The sequence below is a fragment of the Haemaphysalis longicornis genome, unplaced genomic scaffold (genome assembly GCF_048455015.1).
Source record: "Haemaphysalis longicornis isolate Haplotype H1 unplaced genomic scaffold, Haemaphysalis longicornis Haplotype H1 scaffold_10, whole genome shotgun sequence".
Lineage (NCBI taxonomy): Eukaryota > Metazoa > Arthropoda > Arachnida > Ixodida > Ixodidae > Haemaphysalis > Haemaphysalis longicornis.
Window position 1 is genome coordinate 75496723 of NW_027526204.1, and position 20558 is coordinate 75517280.

Sequence of the window (20558 nt, forward strand, 5' to 3'; positions counted from 1 at the left end):
ACTGGCTCCGCTGCGGAAGGTGAACGTTGCTTCAGTAACGGTGTCTTGGTAAGAAATATTTAAGCTGGGCTGCCAGCATAAAAGTGTGTTGCGTGTCACCTATCTTACCATAATTGAAATACCTGCATTCCCTGTACCCATGCGAATGTTCACATTACGAGGACGCATATTGAGTGGTTCGAAATACCGCTCTTATTACTCATTAGAACATACCACGATATAAAACATACATTCGAGCCCCTAAGCACCTCGCTTGTTATCGCAATGTTAGCGTCATAAAATAAGCCTAGAGAGAGAACTAAGGATTTATTGTAGAGATTAGCTCCTACCCAAGAAGGAGCTGGCTACACCAAATGTTGGAGTAATTGAAACGTACAATGATTGTCACAATGAACCAAGAGGTTAGAACTAGGCAAAACAGCTCATGCTGATGTAATAAAGAAGCGATAAAAAGCCTCAGTGGTAATTTTCATAGTCTTTTGGGACAAGAACTTCTTCTGGCAGGCTTTTCGTTTTTAGAGATACATTTTGTCTACCTCAAATTCCAAATCCTTTCTATTATTTCTATTCTTCTGTACCCGTGATACTGGGGCTAATGAAGTAATGGTATTCTACTGTTCAATAACAAGCTCATCTCCAGCAGACAACATGGCGGGGCTGTTAAGTTGGCCGTCCATAAGGAAATTTGTGGGGCCGCATTTCGACATTTTTAATAACCTCTAATTCCGATCGGGAATAACTGAAGATCTGCACCAGAATCGGGAAAGAGATGGGACAACATTACTGCCTTTCAAGGCCTTTATACTTCCCGCCTTAGAATATATGTGAGTGTGGAACATGAGGAAACGCAGCGGACCATCTTGCCAGGTGCCCTACTTACCCACGTTCCGAAACTTCATGTAATTGTTTTATAGCTACATGGATACATTGTTTCGAAGGGTGCATTGTGCAGGACATTTAGAATGTCTGCTGACCATTGCTTTTCACTCTATAAATATTGTAGGGGAAGACATTGCAGTTCTTTTAAATCGGAACCGACCCTCGACCAAACCCTTTCGGGGCGCTGAGGGCTTTCACAGTGTGAACGTACGGAGAACATAAAGTTGCATAAATCTCCCACAAAGAATAAAACTCATTCCTTCGGTCCTTGAAGCTTCGGAAACCTATCATATCTAGCAGCGGCGATAAAACCCGTTAACTGAATGTCGTCGACGACCGTCGTGGAGAACACTATTCTTCTTAGAGAACCCGTAGCTTCATTAACAAACCGAGGCGTAGACATGGGGTGTTTCGGTTTCAAAACACGTCCCCAAATTTTCTGAGCCCGGCGTCCGTCCCTCCAATACCTTCGTCCTTGTTTTCACCTATGCTATGTACACACCGATTGGATCCACTAAAAAGTAAAAACCAAAATATAAAGGCTGTCGAGTTATTAAAGCCCAAACAGGAATGACATTTTCTTGGGGCGCAGGATCTCCCTTTGTATACCGGCGGCGGGTAAGACCTCCGAAATATACTTCTGGCTGCGCCGCTGTTAATATATCCGCGTGCACAGAAACCCAAGCAAAGTGCATTTCAGTCAGATATGGGGACCGGAGTGATTGAAACGTGCATTGCAGGAATGTATCCTTATATAAGTGTAGCAGTGTAAGAGCTAAGCAGACTGAAATTGAATCTGAAATGGTTACCGGGGATACAATTGATGCATACAACGTTTGTAGATCGAAAACAATTGCCATGCTTTCAGCACCGAATATAGGAGTAAAATCAGTCAGACTGAGTGAAAACGACCAGTTAATGAAGGACGGGGGAAATATGCCTATTGCAGGCTTTCCATCACGCCGCGAGGCATCTGTATCCATTAAAGCTCTTGCCTACATGGAGGCCAAAATGATCTTGGAGGAGGTCATAGGCAGTCGAAGATGTTAATGCGTGGCATTTTTAGCAGCGAAGCTGTTCTTGGTCGCAGATTTCAAGTTACGAAATGTACTTACGTGATCGCAGCGATGTGGAGATGGCATAACCTAACAAAGGAGGGACCACGCGCGAAGTACCCCTGCAGCAAAGTTAAAGAACGTTTGAACGAGACGCTTATATAGGCAAAAGATTGGTAAACTACTAAGTCTGGTGGCAATACTTGTACTTGTCTATATTTTCGAGAAAAAAAAACATTAAGCATATTAGAGGCAAGAAAGCAGCACATAAGTAATAGTTGCATTTTGATTTAATTAAAAAAAACATGGCTTCTCGATTGTTAAAAAAATACGCCGTGAAAACTTACAGCGTCCGTGTCGCCCTCTCGCGGCTTTGTCCCAAGTTCAGATGTAACAAAAGATTCCAGTGGATCGCACGAGCAGAGAAACACGACAAAAATGAATTTGTGCGAACGGGAATCGATCTACTGGCGTAGAGAAATTATACGAAGCTTTGCCTTGCGACTAGGGAACGCCAGGCACCTTATAGTTAATGAGCATTCGCGACGTGAAGTCAGTGAAGCCGGGCTAATTTCTTTGGGAAGATTTACGGAAGTTTATACAGAAGCGAGTACTGCCATCAAGAAGCGAAATCACACCGAGCGTTCAAATAAATATAGTTAAGGAGGTAGTTTATGGACAGTATAATCTGGGCACTGGTGCGTAGAAACGAAGCTGACAAATAAAGATGTACTGCAACGTAATACCCAAGAGTCACAGACGGTCATAAAGGTTTCTGCGGTAAGTATGCGAAGCCTATTTAACAGAGGAGGAACGCGCGCTTCCAAATACAGTAGAGCATTAGCTCTACCATGCTGTGAAAAGCTTGGCTTTCCAAATGGATAAGACGGCGAAGCTAATACAACGCGACCGAGAGACTAGGAAACAACCAAACACTGTAGTAGGGCGAACGCCCATTGTGTATATCATAATAATCAGAGAGATAAATAGCTTCTTAAATTCGTTAGGAGCTAGGACGTGGTGGCGCGTTTATGTCCAGCGCCCCAGTCTCCGGTTCGATTGCTCTGACAATGGGTCGGCACAGCTCGTCCAGTGCCTCACTGCACGGCTTCTTTGTTCTTTGTTGAAGAGGGTCTTTGAACCTTCCCTTCTGTCTATGACTGAGATGCCTCAACATATCGGGGCTCCTGCCAAGCTGGCTGTTGTATATTATAGTTCCAAGGTATTAAAAAAAGAATGTGAGAACTGATGTACATTCCGCAAATGAGGCAATATTGTGTCTGATGAACTTTTCTTGTTCCTGTTCTAATTGATAACCAGCCTGCACTGAAGACAAACTGTACTGGTGCGCTCGAACTGGGCAGACGTGCGATGAGCTCACAGGAGGGTGCACCTGCGAGCCTCCGAAGGTGATGGTAGCAGGCATGTGCACAGGTAAGTGGTTGTGACGCAGCTATCCTGCAATCTCGTCCCGGGTACCCCCAATTGATTTTGTTCTTAAGTCAGCACTTCTGGGGTAATGTCGATCCAGAAGTGTGTTGGCGTGAAACAAAGATGTGAAATAGCGCGGGGAGGCTGTACCGCGCATACATGTAAGCAGCAACACTTTACAATTTTCTAGTTAAACAGACTATTTGCAATGTTCTGCTATAACCCTTGAAAAAGTGGTCATATACATATATGCGCAACTGTATTGATTTATTTATACAATATTCGAAGTAGTGTAATGATTTATTGTAGAGATTAGCCCCTACCCAAGAAGGAGCTGGCTACTCTAAATTTTGGAGTAATTCATACGTACAATGGTGGTCATAATACCTGCCGCAATGGCTCAGTGGCTAAAGCTTTTTGCTGCTCAGCTGCTTAGCCCACGTACGCGGGTTCGATTCCCGGCAGCGGCAGCCGCTCTCCTAATGCAGACGGAAAGCAAGAATGCCCCTGTGTTCGAGATTTTGGCGCACGATACAGATCCAAAGGTGGTCAAATTATTCTGGAGCCCTTCACTACACCGCGCGTCATAACCTGTGTCATTTCCGCGTGTTAAAAAAAGAAAGCTTGTCATAATGAACCACGAGGTCAAAAGAAGCCCATTGAAAGGGAAACGGTTGAAAGCTAAAATTACCCGGAAATAAATTTAGTGGTATTCTTTTTCTGCATCCCGTAATCATTGACAAAATACCAATTTTAAGTGTAAGCAGCAAGACTTTTCGGTTTTCAATCTTGAACTGAATATTTCCGATATGCAGGTGTGACGCCTGAAAGTTGGTTATATAAATTCAAGCGCAACCGGATTGATTTATTTACACAATATTTGTAATAGCGTGCCGAGATTTCTCAAATTGGCTGTCTCTGCAGAACTGACATGCGCTACATTCATTGCGTAATCAGCTTGCGAGATACTTCGCAGAGAAATGCAAGATTTATTTCATGTGTGAGCAATGCGACAGTCATTAGCTATTTTATGCTACTTCTGAGTTCGTCGTTCTCACTCTCTCAACAACCATGGGGATGTAGTAGTAGTGTATTCAGCTGCTCAAGACTATGTGGCGAGGCCTGTTTTAAAGACGCGCGGCCGTGCATCTTTGATATTGTACAGACTACGCTCGAGCCTAAACATCCCTGGAACATATAGTAGTAGCCTGTGTGTTATGTAATAATCATTTACCGTCAGCTACGGTGGAATCCGAAGTTCGCGCTTTGATTGCTTGTGTTGCAATCCTAATTTTTGTGGCTAATCATACGCCTTGGTGTTTCTTTTTCCGTTGCTGGTGTTCCAACGAAGCGATAAATAGTGTCTGTGGAAATTTTCATGGCATTTTTGGCATAGAACTTCGTCTGGCACCCTTTTCGTTTTTATAGATGTTTTTTCCCTGTCTCCTCCAACTACTGTAATAACTGTTTCCATTCTTCGGTACCGCAGTATTGGGGATATGAAGAAATCGTATTCTACTGTCAATTAACAAACTCATTTCGGCCAGAAAAAAAGCGGGTGTTAAAGGCGCCTTAAATAGGCTTCCAAAGCATTTCAATCGCCCAATCGCTAGAGTAACCCTTCACGACAACATACACCAAAATGTTGCACCTTTGCCTAAGGCAGGGGCCGCACAAACACGCACAGAGGATCCTTTATTTCTTTCCTTGGTTGCTTACCACTTCCTCGCCGCCATGCTCCGACGCTCTGACGCGCAGCATAATGCTCTGACGCAGTCTGTATGACGCAGGGAGCACTGAACAGTACAGCGCCGATATTGGTGGGCCCTTCTAAATGCTGCATCCAATCAGCGTTCCCAGCTTTGGGGAAAACGCGGATGCGGTTCCGGAGAGCGGCGCTCCGGCACCGGCGGCAAGGCGTATCTCAGTAGGGTCGAATGTCGATTGTCGCCATCCTCCACACGAGCTGAGCTGAGTTTGTAGATATAGCACGTCGTTTACAAGATACGAATAACGCTGAAAGAAAAAACTGGCTCCAATCCATGCTGGGAAGGTGGTTTGAAAGCAAAGCTTTAAACGACACCCAGAACAATTGCCCATGCGACGTCTGTTGAATTCACACACGTGGATGTACAAAGACGGAAACCAGAGATTGTGCCAGGAGTTACCTCGAATTTGCGGGGGCGGCGTCTCGAATGCACACAGCAGCGTCGGCCACGGCCGGGCTAGAGCGGCGGACGGCGCCGCTGTAGCCCGGCTGTGAGTCAGGAGAATGAAAACGGAGAGGATCGTCTTTCGAAGGGTCAGACAGCGGAACCTAGTCATGCTGATGTGGTAGATTTGGGCTGCAGCACCGCGCGACACAAGCGCAGACACCGAAACAACTCGGCATGTGAGCTTAGTGATTCCCATTTATACCGATTTACACGAGCTACTTTAGCTAGTTTGAGAATTGCGAGAAAACTGAGGGAGCTTTCATAATCGGTATTTTTCAGAACCAGTTGCTACTCTCGCCTTTTTTAATACCTTTCAAAACCCAACCCAATTGGTATTCACCAATTCAGAAAACGGAGTCCCCTTCGTTGAAAGCAGTGCTCAAAAGATAGCGTTTGTCTAGCGGCCAGATGTCTGTCTGTAATTTGTACATTTTGTTTTCTCGCCCTGCAAACTAATCGTTAACGTATGTTTGCCATACCACCACTCAATTCCGTAGGGTGCAAGGTACCCTGGAGGTGCTGTCGAACAAGTTAATCAAACCGTGTGAAGGCAGCGCGCAATGGAGGCGAAGCTACGCCAAAACAGGCGCAAAACAACCGTCGCTAAAGCAGACGGCAAAGCCGTACCGCCGATGCCGCGGTCCGCGAGCAGGCACTTGTGCGCGGGGAACACAGGATATTCGTCGCTCAATCTACTGTGTGCCCTTGATTGAAACTCCGCGGCCCCTCTGCTGCGGTGGAAGTTTTTTGCCCGCACGCCACGAACGAACTTTTGGCTGGTAGAGCTAGGAAGCCTTGCTTTAAAACACGGAGCGTCTATGCAGGTGGAAACGCCGCTATACGAGCGACCGCGGCAAGCACCTGCCTCCACGGTCGACAAGGAGCCCACTGTGCGGTGTATGCGCGATACGGCATACACAGCAGTAGCTAAAACTTCATGATTGGACCTGCGCAAAACAAACGGGGACGAGGAAGGAACGACAAGGACGTGACCGACAAGGCTGTGAAGCTAAAACTTGTCACAGCCCCCCAGAGCGGGACTATTGCTGAAAAGCAGTCTCAAATGTTTGAGAGGGGGTGATAGTGCAGTGAAAAATTGCGTTGGTGATCGTGGCCAGCGCCGCCTCGTAAAGCGGTGTCTGAATAACTGCGGCGATGCTAAGCCTTTTCTCCGACCTCGGAGGGACCAGTTCCCCGTGACCGCGCCGTATGGAGGAACGCTAGCGGGGCGCTAGTCGTTGGTGGCAATCTTCAAGTGCTGTCGTGAACAAGCAAGTTGTGTTTGGAAACCCTATCTGGCCTTCAAGGCTTGTTTCCGCTATTATACAACTGATGTGCCGATGTGGGCACGGCCGAAACGAGGACCCGGCCGAATGGCAGTTCGATGCGGGCCGAACACCGACCGGTCCCGCTGCGCGGTAGCGGCTGCAGTAGGCGGAGATTGGCTGTCGTCTGCTAAAAAAAAAGCGTGTCATAACGCTGAGCGGAGCCAACGGCTGCGCGCAACTCGAACCAGCCCCGTTTCTCTGGGTGATGTTGAGCCTTGCCGGTGACGTCACAGCTTCCACAGTGGTTTAGGAGCGGAGAGAGGGAAAATGGTCCATGCCTAATGTAGGGCCCTTTTAAAGCAAAGCTTTCTACCTCTACCAGCCAACGGTTCCTTCGTGGCGTGCGGGACAAGAAACTCCCAACGCGGCTGGGGAGGCGGAGGGGGCTTTTCACTCACGGAGCACAGTAAAGACGGCGCGGCGATAGCGTTCGCCGTGCTCACTCCGGCGGGTGCGTCCATAGAGTTTCTTACAATATACACTAGAGAGGAATCTGGCTATAGCGTCTATGCGGCTCACATTTAGGCCGTCTGTGTAGTCATGGACCACTATTACATCATGCGCTCGCCTTAGTTTCATTATTCGCTTGTATTTAAACAAAGTATTACAAAAACGCGAAGAATAGTGTGCAATTGTGCAAGTGGAAAATAAAACAGGCGGTTTCGAAATAAGGGAAAAGGAAGTAAAGCGTATTTTTTCCGGAACGTTTGTGCCTGCTCTTTTGCTGGCGAAGGTGGTAGTTATGAACAATGTTAATATTTCGGGTGAAACTCATTAGAGACTCTTATTTTATTATTTTACCATTATTTCAAATAATAAGTCATTTAAAGAGTTCGGAAATTTTTTGAGCGTGCCTATGAAAACGTTTCCTTCGTGGTGCACCGACCGTCAGCTACAGTTTAACAAGAAAAAAGAAAACGTGGCGTTAAACAGTCGTGGACGATGTCAAGATAGGAAGGATTCAGGCTCGCGTATCTGTCTTATCTTGTCTTCGTTTAAGTACGTTTTGTTTCTTTTTTTCGTCGGCTTCAAATTTCGCGGCGGCATATTACTCGCTCACACTTACGTTTACGTCCTTCGACTGCGGCAAGACCAACGTCAGGTGCGATCACGCACTGCCTGCTGTTACACCGAACGCGCCTACCACAAAACAGGAAGGATTTCGGCTTTCTCGAAGCTCGTAAACGTGTTAATGAATAGTGAAGAACGCAAATCCCCAAAAGCGCTTAAGAATCCCATTGTCTTGTCAAGGCCAAACCAAAAGGGCGGTCTTTCCATGAACCCCCACGACGACATGGATTACCAGGCGCAGTTTCCTCTCTATTATACTTACTAAGAAACTCTATGGGTGCGTCGACCGCAGCCTCCCGTCGGGTTTGTCGTCTGCTTTAACGAAGGTGTTGGGCCTGTTTTGGCGAAGCTTCGCGTCCATTGCGCGCTTACTTCCTACGGCTTCAATAACTTGTTCGACCGCACCTCCTGGGTAACCCGGACCCGACGGAAATAGGTGGCCCTACGGCAAAAATATGTTAAGGATTGGTTTTCAGGGCGGGAAAACCAAATGTAGAGACCAAATACAGAATATAAATCTTGCAACGACAATCAGACTAATTCGTGCTGCCATTGCAGCTCCAACAATCTACAGAATCTTACGGCGGCTAATAAAGGCGTTGTCTCAATGACATCGAAACAGGCACGGAGAGTGCTACCCTTGCCAGTGAATCTGCGGTTTCAGTACAGGTGATTCCCGCATTCCCAAGGACCCAAAGAAGGTCAACTTCAGTTATATGAGGGGGTAGAAGTGATCGAAACGTCCGTAGAAGAGGTGAGTTTTTAGGAGAAGAAAGGGCTAAGCCTACAGATAGTGAATCTGTAATTATAAGTGGAGACGATACTGATATGTCAAGCTTTCGTAGTGCCAAGACAATTGCCAAGAATTCCGCATAGAATATAGCGATAAAATCCACCAGACGAACCGAAAAGTACCAATTTAGTGAAGGGGAAACTATACCTATTCCGGATTTTTCATCTCGTTGAGAAGCATCTGTATATATGATAGTAGCTTAATGAATTGAGGCCAAATGATCTTGTAGGATACCATTGAGCAGTCGGGCAGGTAGCATTTCAGCATTTAGGGGAAAGATGTTCCGGAAGTTGACCGTTATCGTATGACCCCTATCAAGAGATGAAAATACGTTATTGAGCGCAACCCCTAATGGAGACACCAAGCTTTGTGCTAGAGTAACTTGCAGGTCGATAGGACCTGGGCCACTCGACCGCCAGAAGCACAGCTGGCTAGCTACAAAGATAAATTGTGCCCTGTTAACCTCCGCGCCATAGGCTCTTAGGCTCTCAGGAAAGTATCCAGAGTGAGTATTCGAAATCGGTGTATCAGAGGGGGAACTCGGGCTTCCAAATAAAGTAACGCATTAGATGCGACTGCATCTCATTCACTCGCCTTGTCCCTCCATACGGCGTTATTGTCCGTCCACACCCCTCCCCCTACACTATAAAAAAAATAATAGTTAGCGGCGCCCGGTTTCGATCCCACGACCCTGTGGGCAGAAGGCGAGGTACATGGTGCTCTTCTTACTGCGCCACAAAACCGAGACAGAATCAAATGCTACGAACGCGCCTTATATCCTTGACTCATTCAAACTACGTCAAGAAGCTACTGATACAACGCATGATTGGGCAAAGTCCCTATGAGGTCAAACAACGCTTCACGTTCACGCACTGATAATTAACTTCAAACGCTGAAAACTAACACGAAAATAAACTCACAAAGCCCGTACTAAACGAAATGTCACGTGCTGCAAGCCAACTACGCAGCGAGGAAGAAGCGGTGATCCTGCAACTGACGTCAAAAGGATCCGCGCGCCGGCCTCTCCAGTGGTGGCCCTCGCGGCCAATACCTGCGGCGGAGAACATCCAGGAAATATATTTCTGGCTGTGCCGCTGTTAAGACCCGCATGTCAATCAACCCAAGGAAGGTGGATTTCAGTCACATGAGGGGGTGAAGTTATTGAAACGTGCGTTGAGAAGGGTAGCTTTAGGGTTAGCAAGCGCTAAGCAGATTGAAAGCGAATCGGGAATTGTAGCCGGAGAAACAATCGATGCATACAACGTTTGTAGACTGAAGACAATTTCCGAGAAATATGCACAGAATATAGGAGTAACATCAATCAGACGGACAGCAAACTAGTTAGGACCTAAGTTAAATTGATACAGATGCCGTGAGGCATCTGTATCAATTGAACCTTGATTCTTCCCTCCTTAGAATATATGTGAGTGTGGAACATGAGGAAACGCCGCGGATCATCTTGCCGGGTGACCTACTTGCCCACATTCCGAAACTTCATGTAATTGTTCTATAGATACATTGTTTCGAAGGGTGCATTGTCCAGGACATTAAAAATGTCTGCTGACCATTGCTTTTAACTCTATAAGTATTGTAGGGGAAGACATTGTAGTTCTTTCAAATCGGTACCGACCCTCGACCAAACCCTTTCAGGGCGCTTAGGGCTTTCACAGTGTGAACGTACGGAGACCTTAAAGTGGCATAAATCTCCCCCAAAAAATAAAACTCTTTCCTTCGGTCCTTGAAGCTTCGGAAACCTATTGATACCTAGCAGCGGCGATAAAACCCGTTCACTGAATGTCGTCGACGACGGTTCTGGAGAGCACTATTCTTCCTAGAGAACCCGCGGGTTCATTAACAAACCGAGGCGTAGACATGTGGTGTTTCGGTTTCAGAACACGTCCCCAAATTTTCTGAGCCACGGCGTCCCTCCCTCCACTACCGTTCGTCCTTGTTTTCACCTATGCTATGTACACACCGATTGGATCCACTAAAAAGTAAAAACAAAAATATAAAGGCTATGGGGTTATTAAAGCCCAAAAAGGAATGACATTTTCTTGGGGCGCAGGATCTCCCTTTATATACCGGCGGCGGATAATACCCCGGAAATATACTTGTGGCTACGCCACTGTTAATATATCCGCGTGCGCAGAAACCCAAGCAAAGTGCAATTCAGTCAGATATGGGGACCGGAGTTATTGAAACGTGCATTGTAGGAGTGTATCCTTACAGAAGGGTAGCAGTGTAAGAGCTAAGCAGACTAAAATCGAATCTGAAATGGTTACAGGGGACATAATTGATGCGTACAACGTTTGTAGATCGAAAACAATTGCCATGCTTTCAGCACAGAATATAGGAGTAAAATCGGTCAGACTGACTGAAAACGACCAGTTAATTAAGGGCGGGGGAAATATGCCTATTGCAGGCTTTTCATCACCCCGTGAGGCATCTGTATCCATTAAAGCTCTTGCCTATATGGAGGACAAAATGATCTTGGAGGAGGTCATAGGCAGTCGAAGATGTTATTGCGTAGCATTTTGAGCAGCGAAGCTGCTCTTGGTCGCAGATTTCAATTTACGAAATGTACTTACGTGCTCGCAGCGATGTGGAGATGGCATAACCTAAGAAAGAGGAGACCACGCGCAAAGTACTCCTTCAGGAAAGTTAAACAACGCTTGAACGAGACGCTTATATAGGCAAAAGATTGGTAAACTACTAAGTCTGGTGGCAATACTTGTACTTGTCTATATTTTCGAGAAAAAAAAAACATTAAGCATATTAGAGGCAAGAAAGCAGCACATAAGTAATAGTTGCATTTTGTTTTAATTAAAAAAAACATGGCTTCTCGATTGTTAAAAAAATACGCCGTGAAAACTAACAGCGTTTGTGCCGCCCTCTCGCGGCTTTGCCCCAAGTTGAGAAGTAACAAAAGATTCCAGTGGATCGCGCGAGCGGAGGAACACGACAAAAATGAATGTGTGCGAACGGGAATGGATCTATTGGCGTAGAGAAATGATAGGAAGCTTTGCCTTGCGACTAGGGAACGCCAGGCACCTTGCAGTTAACATGAGTATTCACGACGTAAAGTTTGGGAAGATTTACGGAAGTTTATACTGAGGCGAGTACTGCCATCAAGAAGCGAAATCACACTGAACGTTCAAATAAATATAGTTAAGGAGGTATTTTATGGGCAGTGTAATCTTGGCACTGGTGCGCAGAAACGAAGCTGACAAATAAAGATGTACTGCAACGTAATACCCCAGAGTCACAGACGGTCATAAAGGTTTCTGCGGTAAGTATGCGAAGCTTATTTAACAGAGGAGGAACGCGCGCTTCCAAATACAGTAGAGCATTAGCCCTACCATGCTGTGAAAAGCTTGCCTTTACAAATGGATCAGACGACGAAGGTAATACAACGCGACCCAGAGACTAGCAAACAACCAAACACTGTAGTAGGGCGAACGCCCATTCTGTATATCATAATTATGAGAGAGATAAATAACTTATCATATTGGCCCCAGACTCCGGGACGATTGCTCTGACAATGGGTCGGCTCTGCTCGTCCAGTGCCTCACTGCACCGCTTCTTTGTTCTTTATAGAAGAGGATCTCTGAATCTTCCCTTCTGTCTATGACCGAGATGCCTCAACATGTCGGGCTCCTGCCAAGCTGGCTGTTGTATATTGTCCCAAGGTATTAAAAAAACAACGTGAGAAATGGTGAACATTCGGCAATTGATAGCAATATTGTGTCTGATCAACTTTGCTGGTTCCTGTTCTAATTGACAACCAGCCTGCACGAGAGAAAAAGTGGAAGAGTGCGCTGAAACTGGGCAGACGTGCCATGAGCTCATAGGAGAGTGCATCTGCAAATTTCCGAAGAAAATGGAAGGTGGCATGTGCAGAGGTAAGCGGTTGTGACGCAGCCATCCTGCAAACTCGTCCCGGGTACCGCCAATTGATTTTGTTCTTAAGTCAGCATTTCTGGCGTAATGTCGATCGAGAAGTGTGTTGGCGTGAAACAAAGATGTGAAATAGCGCGGGGAGGCTGAACCGCGCATACATGTAAGCAGCAACACTTTACAATTTTCAAGTAAAACAGACTATTTGCAATGTTCTGCTATAACCCTTGAAAAAGTGGTCATATACATATATGCGCAACTGTATTGATTTATTTATACAATATTTGAAGTAGTGTAATGATTTATTGTAGAGATTAGCTCCTACCCAAGAAGGAGCTGGCTACTCTAAATTTTGGAGCAATTCATACGTACAATGGTTGTCATAATACCTGCCGCAGTGGCTCAGTGGCTAAAGCATTTTGCTGCTCAGCTGCTTAGCCCACGTAGGCGGGTTCGATTCCCGGCCGCGGCAGCCGCTCTCCTAATGCAGACGGAAAGCAAGAATGTCCCTGTGTTCGAGATGTTGGCGCACGATACAGATCCAAAGGTGGTCAAATTATTCTGGAGCCCTTCACTACAGCGCGCGTCATAACCTGTGTCGTTTCCGCGTGTTAAAAAAAGAAAGGTTGTCATAATGAACCACGAGGTCAAAAGAAGCACATTGAAAGGGAAACGGTTGAAAGCTAAAATTACCCGGAAATAAATTTAGTGGTATTCTTTTTCTACATCCCGTAATCATTGGCAAAATACCAGTTTTAAGTGTAAGCAGCAAGACGTTTCGGTTTTCAATCTAGAACTGAATATTTCTAATGTGCAGGTGTGACGCCTGAAAAGTTGGTTATATAAATTCAAGCGCAACTGGATTGATTTTTTTATACAATATTTGTAATAGCGTGCCGAGATTTTTCAAATTGGCTGTCTCTGCTGAACTGACATGCGCTACATTCATTGCGTAATCAGCTTGCGAGATACTTCGCAGGGAAATGCAAGATTTATTTCATGTGTGAGCAATGTGACAGTCATTAGCTATTTTATGCTACTTCTAAGTTCGTCGTTCTCCCTCTCTTAACAACCATGGGGATGTAGTAGTAGTGTATTCAGCTGCTCAAGACTATGTGGCGAGGCCTGTTTTAAAGACGCGCGGCCGTGCATCTTTGATATTGTACAGACTACGCTCGAGCCTAAACATCCCTGGAACATATAATATCAGCCTGGGTGTTATGTAATAATCATTCACCGTCAGCTACAGTGCAAGCCGAAGTTCGTGCTTTCATTGCTTGTGCTGAAATCCAAATTTTTTGGCACATAAAATACCTATCTGTTGATTGATCCGTTACTGGTGTAATAACAAGCGATAAAAAGCCTCAGTAGTTTCATAGTCTTTTTGGACGAGAACTTCTTCTGACACGCTTTTAGTTTTTAGAGATATATTTTGTCTGCCTCAAACTGCAACTCCTTTATTATTATTTCTATTCTCCTGTACCAATGATACTGGTGCTGTGAAGTAATGGTATTCTAATTCCAATAACCAGGTCATGTCCAGCAGACAAAAAAGCGGGGCTGTTAAGTTGGCCGTCCGTCAGGAAATTTGTGGGTTCCGCAATTAGACGTTTTTAATGGCCTTTCCGATCACGAATAACTGAAGATCTGCGCCAGAATCGGGAAGGAGATGGGACAACATTACTGCCTGTCCTAGCCTTTATCCTTCCCTCCTTAGAATATATGTGAGTGTGGAACGAGGAAACGCCGCGGATTATCTTGCCAGATGACCTACTTACCCACATTCCGAAACTTCATGTAATTGTTCTATAGCTACGCGGATAAATTATTTCGAAGAGTGCATTGTGCAGGACATTTACACTGTCTGCTGACCATTGCTTTTCACTCTAGGAATATCGTAGGGGAAGACATTGTAGTTCTTTTAAATCGGTACCGACCCTCGACTGAACCCTTTCGGGGCACTGAGGGCTTTCACAGTGTGAACGTACGGAGAACATGAAGTTGCATAAATCTCCCACAAAGAATAGAACTCATTCCTTCGGTCTTTGAAGCTTCGGAAACCTATGATACCCACCAGGGGCGATAAATCCCGTTAACTGAATGTCGTCTACGGCTGTCCTGGAAACACCATTCTTCCTAGACAGCCCGCGCCTTCATTAACAAACCGAGGCGAAGACATGGGGTGTTTCGGTTTCAGAACACGTCCCCAAATTTTCTGAGCCCGGCGTCCCCCACTCCAATATCGTTCGTACTTGTTTTCACCTATGCTATGTACACAACGAATGGATCCACTAAAAAGTAAAAACAAAAATATAAAGGCTGTCGGGTTATTACAGCCCAAAAAGGAATGACATTTTCTTGGGGCGCAGGATCTCCCTTTATTTACCGGCGGCGGATAAGACCCCCGAAATATACTTCTGGCTACGCCGCTATTAATATATCCGCGTGCACAGAAACCCAAGCAAAGTGCATTTCACTGAGATATGGGGACCGGAGTTATTGAAACGTGCATTGTAGGAGTGTATCCGTATAGAAGTGTAGCAGTGTGAGAGCAAAGCAGACTGAAATCGAATCTGAAATGGTTACCGGGGACACAATTGATGCATACAACGTTTGTAGATCGAAAACAATTGCCATGCTTTCAGCACCGAATATAGGAGTAAAATCGGTCAGACTGAGTGAAAACGACCAGTTAATTAAGGGCGGGGGAAATATGCCTATTGCAGGCTTTTCATCACCCCGTGAGGCATCTGTATCCATTAAAGCTCTTGCCTATATGGAGGACAAAATGATCTTGATAGGCAGTCGAAGATGTTAATGCATCGCATTTTTAGCAGCGAAGCTGTTCTTTGTCGCAGATTTCAATTTACGAAATGTACTTACGTGCACGCAGCGATGTGGAGATGGCATAACCTAACAAAGAAAAGACCACGCGCGAATACCCCTGCAGCAAAGTTAAAGAACGCTTGAACGAGACGCTTATATAGGCCGAAGATTGGTAAACTACTACGTCTGGTGACAATACTTGTACTTGTCTATATTGTCGAGAAAAAAAACATTAAGCATATTTGAGGCAAGAAAGCAGCACATAAGTAATAGTTGCATTTTGTTTTAATTAAAAAAAACATGGCTTCTCGGTTCTTAAAAAAATACGCCGTAAAAACTAACAGCGTTCGTGTCGCCCTCTCGCGGCTTTGTCCCAAGTTCAGATGTAACAAAAGATTCTAGTGGATCGCGGGAGTAGAGGAACTCGACAAAAATGAATTGATGCGAACTGGAATCGATCTACTGGCGTAGAAAAATCATAGGAAGCTTTGCCTTGCGACTAGGGAACGCCAGGCACCTTGCAGTTAACATGGGGGTTCGCGACGCGAAGTCAGTGTAGCCGGGCTAATTTGTTTGGGAAGATTTACGGAAGTTTATACAGAGGCGAGTACTGCCATCAAGAAGCGAAATCACACCGAACGTTCAGATAAAAATATTTAGGGAGGTATTTTATGGGAAGTATAATCTGGACACTGGTGCGTAAAAACGAAGCTGACAAATAAAGACGTACTGCAACGTAATACCCCAGAGTCACAGACGGTCATAAAGGTTTCCACGGTAAGTATGCGAAGCCCATTTAATAGAGGAGGAATGCGCGCTTCCAAATACAGAAGAGCATTAGCTCTACCATGCTGTGAAATCCTTGGCTTTCCAAACGGATGAGACGACGAAGCTAATATAACGCGACCCAGAGACTACCAAACAACCAAACACTGTAGTTGAGCGAACGCCCATTCTGTATATCATAATAATGAGAGAGGTAAATAACGTATCATATTCGTTAGGAGCTAGGACTCAGTGGCCCTTTTTATGACTAGAGCCCCAGACTCCGGGACGATTGCTCTGACAATGGGTCGGCTCTGCTCGTCCAGTGCCTCACTGCACCGCTTCATTGTTCTTTCTTGAAGAGGATCTCTGAACCTTCCCTTCTGTCTATGACTGAGATGCCTCAACATATCGGGGCTCCTGCCAAGCTGGCTGTTGTATATTATAGTTCCCAGGTATTAAAAAAATAACGTGAGAACTGGTGTACATTCCGCAAATGAGGCAATATTGTGTCTGATGAAATTTGCTTGTTCCTGTTCTAATTGACAACCAGCCTGCACTGAAGAAAAAGTGGAGGAGTGCGCTAGAACTGGGCAGACGTGCGAAGAGCTCACAGGAGAGTGCACCTGCAAATTTCCGAAGAAGATGGATGGTGGCATATGCATAGGTAAGCGGTTGAGATGCAGCCATCCTGCAAACTCGTCCCGGGTACCGCCAATTGATTTTGTCCTTAAGTCAGCATTTCTGGGGTAATGTCGATCGAAAAGTATGTTGGCGTGAAACAATGATGTGAAATAGCGCGGGGAGGCTGTACCGCGCATACATGTATGCAGCAACACTTTACAATTTTCAAGTAAAACAGACTATTCCCAATGTGCTGCTATAACCCTTGAAAATTGGTCATATACATATACGCGCAACTGGATTGATTTATTTATACAATATTTTAAGTAGTGTAATTATTTATTGTAGAGATTAGCTCCTACCCAAGATGGAGCTCGCTACTCTAAATTTTGGAGTAATTCATACGTGCAATGGTTGTCATAAAAGCCGCCGCAATGGCTCAGTAGCTAAGGCATTTTGCTGCTCAGCTGCTTAGCCCACGTACGCGGGTTCGATTTTCGGCCGCGGCAACCGCTTTGCTAATGGAGACGGAAAGCAAGAATGCCCGTGTGTTCGAGATTTCGGCGCACGATACAGATCCAAAGGTGGTAAAATTAATTCGGAGCCCTTCACTACAGCGCGCCTCATAACCTGTGTCGTTTCGGCGCGCTAAAGAAAGAAAGGTTATCATAATGAACGACGAGGTTAAAAGAAGTGCATTGAAAGGGCAACGGCTGAAAGCTAAAATTACCCGGAAATATTATTAGTGTTGTTCTTTTTCTACATCCTGTAATCATTGGCAAAATACCAATTTTAAGTGTAAGCAGCAAGACTTTAGGGTTTTCAATCTAAACTGAATATTTCCAATATGCAGGTGTGACGCCTGAAAAGTTGGTTATATAAATTCAAGCCCAACTGGATTGATTTATTTATACAATATTTGTAATATCGTGCCGAGATTTCTCAAATTGGGTGTCTCTGCAGAACTGACATGCGCTACATTCATTGCGTAATCAGCTTGCGAGATACTTCGCAGAGAAATGCAAGATTTATTTCATGTGCCAGCTATGTGACAGTGATTAGCTATTTTATGCTACTTCTGAGTTCATCGTTCTCACTCTGTTAACAACCATGGGGATATAGTAGTAGTGTATTCAGCTGCTCAAGACTATGTGGCGAGGCCTGTTTTAAAGAAGCGAAGCCGTGCATCTTTGATATTGTACAGACTACGCTCGAGCCTAAACATCCCTGGAACATATAGCAGCAGCCTGTGTGTTATGTAATAATCATACACCGTCAGCTACGGTGGAATCCGAAGTTCGCGCTTTAATTGCTTGTGTTGCAATCCTAATTTTTGTGGCTAATCATACGCCTCGGTGTTTCTTGTTCCGTTGCTGGTGTTCCAACGAAACGATAAATAGTCTCCGTGGTAATTGTCATGGTATCTTTGGAAGAGAACTTCTTCTGGCACCCTTTTCGTTTTTATGGATGTTTTTTCCCTGTCTCCTCCAACTACTTTAATAACTGTTTCCATTCTTCGGTACCGCGGTATTGGGGATATGAAGAAATCGTATTCTACTGTCAATTAACAAACTCATTTCGGCCAGGAAAAAAGCGGGTGTTAAAGGGGCCCTAAATAGGCTTCCGAAGGCAGCCATTTCAATCGCGCAATCGCTAGAGTAGCCCTTCATGACAACATACACCAAATGTTGCACCTTTCCCTAAGGCAGGGGCCGCACAAACACGCACAAAGGATCCTTTATTTCTTTCCTTGGTTGCTTACCGCTTCCTCGCCGCCATGCTCCCACGCTCTGACGCGCAGCAGAATACTCTGACGCAGTCTGTATGACGCCCGGAGCACTGAACAGTACAGCACCGATATTGGTGGGCCCTTTTAAATGCTGCATCCAATCAGCATTCCCAGCTGTGGGGAAAACGCGGATGCGGTTCCGGAGAGCGGCACTCCGGCACCTCAGTAGGGACGAATGTCGATTGTCGCCGTCCTCCACACGAGCACAGCTGAGTTTGTAGATATAGCACGTCGTTTACAAGATACGAATAACGATGAAAGAAAAAAACTGGCTCCAATCCATGCTGGGAAGGTGGTTGGAAAGCAAAGCTTTAAACGACACCCAGAACAATTGCCCATGCGACGTCCCTTGAATTCACACACGTGGCTCTACAAAGACTGAAACCAGAGATTGTGCCAGGCGTTACCTCGAGTTTGCGGGGGCGGCGTCCCGAACGCACACAGCAGCGTCGGCTACGGCCGGGCTAGAGCGGCGGACGCCGCCGCTGTAGCCCGGCCGTGAGTCGGGATAATGAAAACGGAGATGATAGTCTTTCGAAGGGCCAGACAGCGGAACCTATCCATCCTGATGTGCTAGATTTGGGCTGCAGCACCGCGCGACACAAGCGCAGACACCGAAACAATTCGGCATGTGAGCTCAGTGATTGTGAGCTTAGATAAGGACATTTAGTGATTTAGTGTCCTTAGCTCAGGACATTTAGTAATGTGAGCATAGCTCGAGACATTTAGACTGTCTGCTGACCATTGCTCTTCATAGGTAAATCTTGTAGAGGTAAATACTGTTGTATTTCTTTCAAACCTGTACCCGACTTCGACCGAACCCGTTCGGGGGGTTGAGAGCTTTCACAGAGGGAACGTACGGCGAATTAAGGTGGCAGAAATCTTCTAAGGACAACAAAGTGATTCCAGCGGTTCTTGAAGCTTTGGCCTCCTACGATAACTAGCAGTTGTGATTAAACATGTTCACTGAATGAAGTTTACGATGGTCCTGAAGAGCCCTATTCTTGTTGAAGTAGTCTTCGCGACTTCGTTAAGAAGCAGATGCATAACCATGAGCGGGTTCGGGGTCCGAACACACTCCGAAATTTTCTGAGCCACCAAACCTCCCGTCCTTCCTTTCGTGCGTGTTTTCGCTATGCTATGTATACGCCGAATCAATACACTATAATCTAAAAACAAAAACATAAAGGGCGTCGATCTATTAGAGACCAAAAATGACTAAATTTTTTCTTGGGCCGCAGCATCGCTGTTTATTAACCTACGGCGGATAACACCCCCCAAAATTACGCCCACTTCCCCTCGCGGGAACCCTGGTGTGATGCGACGCTGAGGGGGGGTTCAAGAGCAAGCGGAGAGCAACAATCGACCGAAAGGCCGCCGGAGAGCGGCACACCGGTTATATGCGCAGCGCACCCGAAGGAGATGAGACCGCGGAGAGAGAGAGTACTGCACATGCGCAGCACCGCCCACCGGCGGAGTGAGAGGGCGCTGGGCCGCACACCCGCAGATGTTGAGAGAGAGTGTTCGCTCTCACCTGGGCACGCGCCGGCACCAGTGCGTCTGCCGCGGCTTTGACGCAACATAATCCAACACAATCCGCTTTAATTCAATCCAAATCCAATCCAATCCAATCCAAGCCAAGCCAAGCCAATCTAATCAAATCCAATCCAATGCTCCTCGCGAGAGAGTGTTCGCTATCGGAGAGAAGAGGGGGTGAGCGGAGGAAAGTGCGGACGCCGACGACGATGACGGACGCACGCAGGAAGGACAGGGCCGCCGACAAGAGATGCTCTGAGCGTCGCATCTAAAATAATTTATGGCTCTTGAATTTCTGTCAGATGAGGGGTTGGAGTATTCAAACGTGCACTGGAGAAGGGTATCTTT

At 45.9% G+C, this 20558-nt stretch overlaps 1 protein-coding gene across 1 annotated transcript in view; it reads left to right on the top strand.

Moving 5' to 3' along the window:
• Nucleotides 1-20558, top strand: part of LOC144158796 (uncharacterized) — a 118944-nt gene that overhangs the window by 87665 nt on the left and 10721 nt on the right. The window lies entirely within an intron of this gene.